The sequence below is a fragment of the Pteropus vampyrus genome, unplaced genomic scaffold (genome assembly GCF_000151845.1).
Source record: "Pteropus vampyrus isolate Shadow unplaced genomic scaffold, Pvam_2.0 Scaffold288, whole genome shotgun sequence".
NCBI lineage: Eukaryota > Metazoa > Chordata > Mammalia > Chiroptera > Pteropodidae > Pteropus > Pteropus vampyrus.
In genome coordinates this window covers 173,473-180,213 of record NW_011889069.1, presented here as the reverse complement: position 1 = coordinate 180,213, position 6,741 = coordinate 173,473, and the positions used below count along the sequence as shown (strand labels likewise).

The following is a 6,741-nucleotide window of genomic DNA, read 5'->3' as shown; positions in this document are numbered from 1 at the left end:
ATAATATCATCCATGGCTGGTGAGTATGTGATAAAACAAGGAACTAATATATTTCTATGGCAATTTAAAATTGGTACAATCCTTTTGGAAATCTTTTTGGCAACACATATCAAGAATCTTAAAAATATTCTTTTTTTTTTGGTAATTTCACTTTTGGGATCTATACTAAGGGAATAATCCTGCATGAGAAAAAAACATATAATACGCAGAAAGATGTTCTTCAAGACATATATGCAGTTGCAAACCACCTAACTAATCAATAGTAGAAGAATACAGGAGAAATTATTGTGTGTTTATTTGATGAAATACCATATAGCAAATATGAATTGACATGAATGATTCCCATAAACATAATACTGAGAAAAAAATAAAAGCAAGTTGTAGACTACATACTGTATAATACTAATTATGTAAACTTTGAAACATGCAAGTAATACTACATATTACTTAGAGATATATATATATGTGGTAAAAGTATAGATAAATGCATAGACTGAATAGTCACCATTTAAACATTTCTTGAGAAATTTAAAATATATAACCATCAAAAAGTTATAAATAAATCCAATATAATAACATGGAAAATATTTGTGTTATAATATTAAGTTAAACAAATTACATATTCAAAATGATTATAACTATGTAAAAACCACCCAAAAACTGACAAAGGAATACCCCCAAAGTTAACATCTTTCCCTTCAGATGGTGGTGTTATTACTTCCTTCTTCTTTTAAAATATTTTGTCCATTTTCTTTTATATTTGGCATTGTACTATAATTAAGCAAAATCTTAATGTTTTGATTACAAAGTTGTTTGAAATTGGTAGATATATATTAATAAGTAAGGGAAATTGTTAGTTTTTTTTTCTGTTAAGTTTCAGATGTTGGTAAAACTTTCAGATGGGCATTAATGATCTCGGGTAAATAAATCGTAATAAGCAGATGAAAAGAAAAGTAAGGTGAATGTATAAGAGATGATCCTGTTTCTATTGGAATAATAAAATGTATTTGTTTTTACTATTTCTAAACCTGTTAATAACAGGGTTTTATATTCCTGAAGATGAAAAAGAGAGGGCAGTATTTCACAATCTTGAAGATAATGAAACTATGACTTTTTTTAATGATCAGGAGCATTATCAATTTATATCTATGTCTGCACTTGAGAAACAGACAGCATCTTATTAAACTCTTTCTGTGGAACCAATTCAATGGGTGGGGAGAGGGGGATGGAAATGATAAGAAAAAAATTCTGAGATGTTCTAAATTAAATTACAGTAACCAGAGAGTGAGAGAAAGAGACAGAACTGTTAGTCCGTTAATGCCTATGGACCAGCTAATAAAAGACTTCACATTCATTTTGCCTATTGGAATTTCATATTAATTTTCAGTGGCTACTTCTGTGGATTATTTTAACCAGATACCATTTAACACTGGGAGCCTCTGCTTGTTTACACATGGTCTCTGGACTACTTCCCATAGCCGCTCTATAGGAGTGGACATTTCTTTACACAGACTCTGCTATCCCAGAGCTGGCCTGCTTCACCTTCTCCCACCCTTTTGCCTCTAGCTCGTATAATTTCCTTCAGACTATCTCTTCCTTTCCCCTTCTTCCTACTAGATGTATAAAAACCCTTGCAAAACTCTGAGGTGACAGACATGCTGTTTTTCTACCTAACCATGCTGCTAGTAGTTTAGACTCTATGCCCCCAAATTGGTCTTTTGGCTAGCATTTTTGGCTCAATAAAACTTTACTTGAAAAATGACTGTAGTTGTAGAAGTTAAAGAAAGATGTGTAAGTTTAACAGAAGAAACACGAAAATAGAGAATTCAAATGGAGAGCTTCCATGATGCATGACAGCAAAAATCAGCTTCAGACCTTCTAAATAGTGGGACATGGTGTAACTTTCATCTCATGAATATGCTCTTTATTCTGTTAAAGAGAAAGCCCAAAATGGCACCTCTCATGCTAAAAGTTAATGATACCAAACCTAGATTTAATACTTGATCTAACTGCAGTTTCAACCTTTCCCAGAAACATAACCTTAATGGACTAGTCTGGAATTTTCTGGTCAAACATCGGTAAGGTAATCTGTCACATGGGCCCTCTCTATGCCCCTACCACCTCTCCATCCCACAGCAGAAAGAGGAAATATGCACGATAAAAACTCTTTTACTCTCTTAGCCCAAAGAAAAATTTTCTGGGCCCCCAAATAATTCCTTTTTCTTTCTTTTTTTTCTTTTTGGTTAATAGTCTTTTGTCCCACTTTGCTTCTTATGAAAACCTTCCATACAACCCCATCAGAGTGCCCTTTCATGAAATGATGCAGCCCCATTTACGAATTGCTTAATCAAACCAATTAAATCTTCAAAATTACTTGGTTGAATTTTGTTTTTTTAACAGTTCCAAGTATGGCAAAAGTAATGCTGGTACGTGTTTACTCTCCTACCTTTGTTAAGCATTAGGACATATTGACAAATAAAGTACAGTATTAGAATCTTCTGATTGGGTAAAATTTTCTGAACTCTGCATAAGGTCTTTCTCTTCAGGCATGTTATATTTTTTGCTATTACTCAAAGTGTGTTCCATGGACCAGCAGCAGCAAGGTCACTTTGGAATTTGTTAGAAATGCAGAATCTCAGACCCCACTCTAGACTTTCTGAATTATAATCAGCATTTTAAACAGGATCCCCATATGATTTCTGTGCAAATTAAAATTTGCGAAGCACTGATGTAGCCCATTAAGAAAGTCTATGGAATTCAATATAAAAGTCTATAGTTTTTCAGTAATTATTACAAATCTTTATAGGATCTTGGTTCCTTGGAATGTGCTAGAAACTTTGAAATCTCTCAGAAGAAATGCACATATGAACTTGAACATAGTACTTTGCATAAAAAAATTCAGAGGGATTCATAGTCTCAAAGTTAAAAGTTAGTTTTATTTTCCTTCTCTAACCTAGGGTAACAATTTTCAACAATTCACATACGAATAGACTGAATGACTAAGGTGTGAACACAACCTAGATAGTTGAGACACTTGTGTGTGTAGGTTACTTTTGTGAAGAAACAAACAAAACTAAAAAGTATATATTTTTAAAACCTAGTCATCAGCAATGATTGCATTTGTAGGTATTAGTAGTTAATACTTTTTCCTTGTGAAGAAATAAAAAATTTAACTTAAAATTGTTGATTTTGGTCTTAACTAAAATGAAAAGAAATTAGATGCCGTATTAGAATTCGAAAAGAAGCTTTGAAGGGAAAGAATCCTGCTTAATTCTCAAGCTCTCTGTTGGTTATTTTAAAGTGATAAGGAAGAGAAGTTAAGAGAATATTTACATTCTATAACCACAAGAGTAGAGTAAATAAAAAACACTGTTACAGAGGTGAAAAGGTCCTACTTAAATTTAAATCTATGCAGGACCTGTCTCTTGTTAATATTTACTGAGAAAGAGCAAAAAGCTCAAGCAACTTCAATCCAAACAAGAAGTATCATGGTAAGCATTTAGAGTACAATGGAGTTTTCTCCTTATTTTTAACTGTCTCCTACTTTTAAAAATCAGAGAAATGTGGTCATTACTGAGGGTTATTTCTATAACCAATGACACTCAGTTTCCTCCCAGTTTTTTAAATTATGGCCCTGATAACAATAGCACTGTGTTTTACTCTTCTTTATTGCCATATGTGCTGGAAAAATTTATCCAAATTTTTTTCATCAGATTTGCATCAGCAATATCTATTTCCGAGGATTATTCATGGATTACCCATAAATATTTAAAACAATGTTTCTGTGGATTTAATCTTTGCTGTATTTGGCTTAGAGTTTTGTTTTCTAAAAAAATTTCCATTTCCTTTCTCCCATTTAGCATAAAACTTATCCCAGTTTAGTGTTTGGTCAGCCAATATATTTGCAATCTCATTTAGATCAAATGCGACCATCTGCATGAAAGGCTCTGTTGGCAGGCTGTAGAACACTATACAAAAAAGAGGAGTTTACCTCAAAATAGAAATTGCCCTGCATAGATTTTTAAAAATTAAGCTTTAAATAAACCAAAAAATAAAAAAAGAAAGAAAGAAAGAAAAGGTGCTCTGAATGTTTCGTTGGTGAAAATTCTTAGAAAGTATTTTCTTTAATGTTTTCTAGAAGCTATCTTTTTGAAAACTTTATTCGCATCTATCCTTAGCCTACTCTACTAAAGTTTTTTTGTTGTTGTTTTGCTCCCCAATACTATTTTTCCCACCACTGGCTCAAAATCTGCAGTTATCTTTGTCTTTCACCCACTGTCATATCCTTCTGTCATTTCTCCCCATCATTATGCAGCTAGAGGTAAAGCCAAATTAAAAACAGGAGGAAACAGTTGGCAAAACGCCACAGTTCATTTAAGACAATCTACATTTAATATAGCTCTTGGCTTCTGCTTAGAAAGTGACCTTCCCTAATAAACAACTAGCAACCCAGCTTCTTTAGTGGTTTAGCCACAAGTGAACGCATACAGGGATGTTGGGCTGCAGCCTACAAACTACTTTGGAACCAACAAGTGTGATCAGAGAAAAGAGAATTATAGGTCACTCAGTTGTGTTTCTTGCTGTCGGTGAGGAGAACAGAGAGAATCAAAGATAACTTTGGCAAGCAAGCAGACCACAGCATCACGGTAAAGCAGGGCAAATGTGCCTGGACCCCTGGGATTCCAGAAAAATCATATATATAATTTTTTCTTTTTGCTGCAAAAAACTTTATTGTTTCAATTTGGTCCAAGGCATGGGAGAGGGCTCCAGAGCAGTTAGAAGGCTGCCTAGTGGTTGCAGGGAGAGGGTCAGGCACAAGGCCAACACCAGGGGGATGCAGAGGGGCCCCTCAAAAGCCTCTGGACTCCAAGGCTCCTAGTCATGCTTGAGGGCGAGCCTTTTGAAGAGATACTCACCTAGGCCAGCCTGAACGAGTTAATCAGGTGGTTGCCCATCTTCTTGAGGAGTTTCACCTCTTCATCTAGGAAATGGCTCTCCAGGAAGTCACAGAGCTGAGTGATAGAAAAAGAGAAAATGATGGAGGTCTGCGAGGGCAAGCAGATCCGCAAGGACTTGGTTCAGATTCTTCTCCATGATCATGGCAGCTTCCATGGCATCCTGAGTTTTATCCCACTCATCCTGGGAAGACTTCTGCAAGTTCTGGAAGAGGGCATGGCTGCCACGCTGGTTTTGCATCTTTAAGAGACAATCTACGCCTTCGCATTTCTCCTCGATCAACCCGTGGAATGAGTGGCCCATGTCTTCCAGAGCCACATTGTTGTGGTCAAAATAGAAGCCCAGATAGAGGTAGGTGTAGGAGGACCACAAATGCAGGTTGACCAGGAGGTTGATGGCAGCTTCCACCTCGGTGAAGTAATTCTGACAGATTTGAAAGCTCATGGTTAATTCGGCAATAAGTAGTTAAGCTCAAAATACGGTGTTGGCTGGACTCAGAGGCCAAGGATGGCTGAGAGGTTTCAAAGGTTGTGACTGGAAAATATATTGGAGGGTTGTGGGGGGCTGGGAGAAGGGGTACCCCTGGGTCTGTTCCATCCAAACACTGTAGGAGCAAGAGACAGATCCAGGGGACCGCCGAGGGTACCGCGCCAGAAAATCCTTCTTAATAATTGAGTCATCTCACACATCTCATTTCTTGAAGGACAAAGCTAAATGCTTAGTAATCTCTCGATACCTACTTATTTTTCTATGGTGTTTTCTATTATTATTGTTACTATTTAAGAAGACTATTAATTTGTATTTAATTATTTTGTGTCACCATTTCGAACTTATAGACTCAGTTGTATATCAACACATTTCCTTTGGATTTCTGCACATAATGTTGATTTTGTTTTTGCCTTTCCAGTAATTTCTCTTGTTTTGTATTTTATTGTATTGGTTTGTACTTCCAGAGTAGTGTTAAATAATTGCAATAAATGTGGCATCATTGTTATCTCCTTTTGATAGAAATGCTTTATTCGATTATAAGTTGGATACTGTAGTGGGTTGAATTGTGTTCCCCTAAAAGATGTGTTATTAAAGTCTTAACTTTTAACAAATGTGAATGTGACCTTAGCAGATGTAATCAAGTTAAGGTGAAGTCATCCTGGATTAGGGTGGGCCGTAAATCCAATGACTGTTGTCCTTATAAAGAGGGAGAAATTTGGAGACATACACATCCACACAGAGAAAAGACAGCCATGTGAATGAAGATGAAAGCAAAAACTGGAGTGATGACACATAAGTCAAGGAATGCCAAGAAATGCTGGCCAGCACTATAACTGCAGAACCAGCTCAGAATATACTGAGTTGCTTTTCAGAGCCAACAGACCAAAACTGCAAGTCATGTGCAGAGGAGAGATATTTGACCCCTATCTGCACTGGAAACCAAAGTCTCATCCCCTAGCCACTACAGAACCAAAGGACAAGGACATCACAGGAACTTGAACAATGGAACCCTTTCAAAAGTAAAGGGTCAGTTGTTTGGGAAGATCCAATGCCCCTTACCATTAATGGCCAAGCGCCAAGGTCCTCCAATTAAAACTTGCCTCACCAATGCTTCTGCATTCCTGTTCCCCCTAAACCCTTAAAAACCCACTCTGAACCCTGGATTGGGACGTTTCAGCTTTTAAACATTAGCTTTTTGTTCTCCTGGGTGGCACCATTAATAATAAAATAGCTAATTTTTCTCTACTGCAACTCTTGGTGTTTAGTGTTTGACTCTGCTAGCGCCAGGTGGATGAA

General features: G+C 36.3%; 1 pseudogene; it reads right to left on the bottom strand.

Moving 5' to 3' along the window:
* Positions 1-4,875: 4,875 nt before the first annotated feature.
* On the bottom strand, positions 4,876-5,400 carry LOC105302920 (annotated as a pseudogene).
* Positions 5,401-6,741: the final 1,341 nt, after the last annotated feature.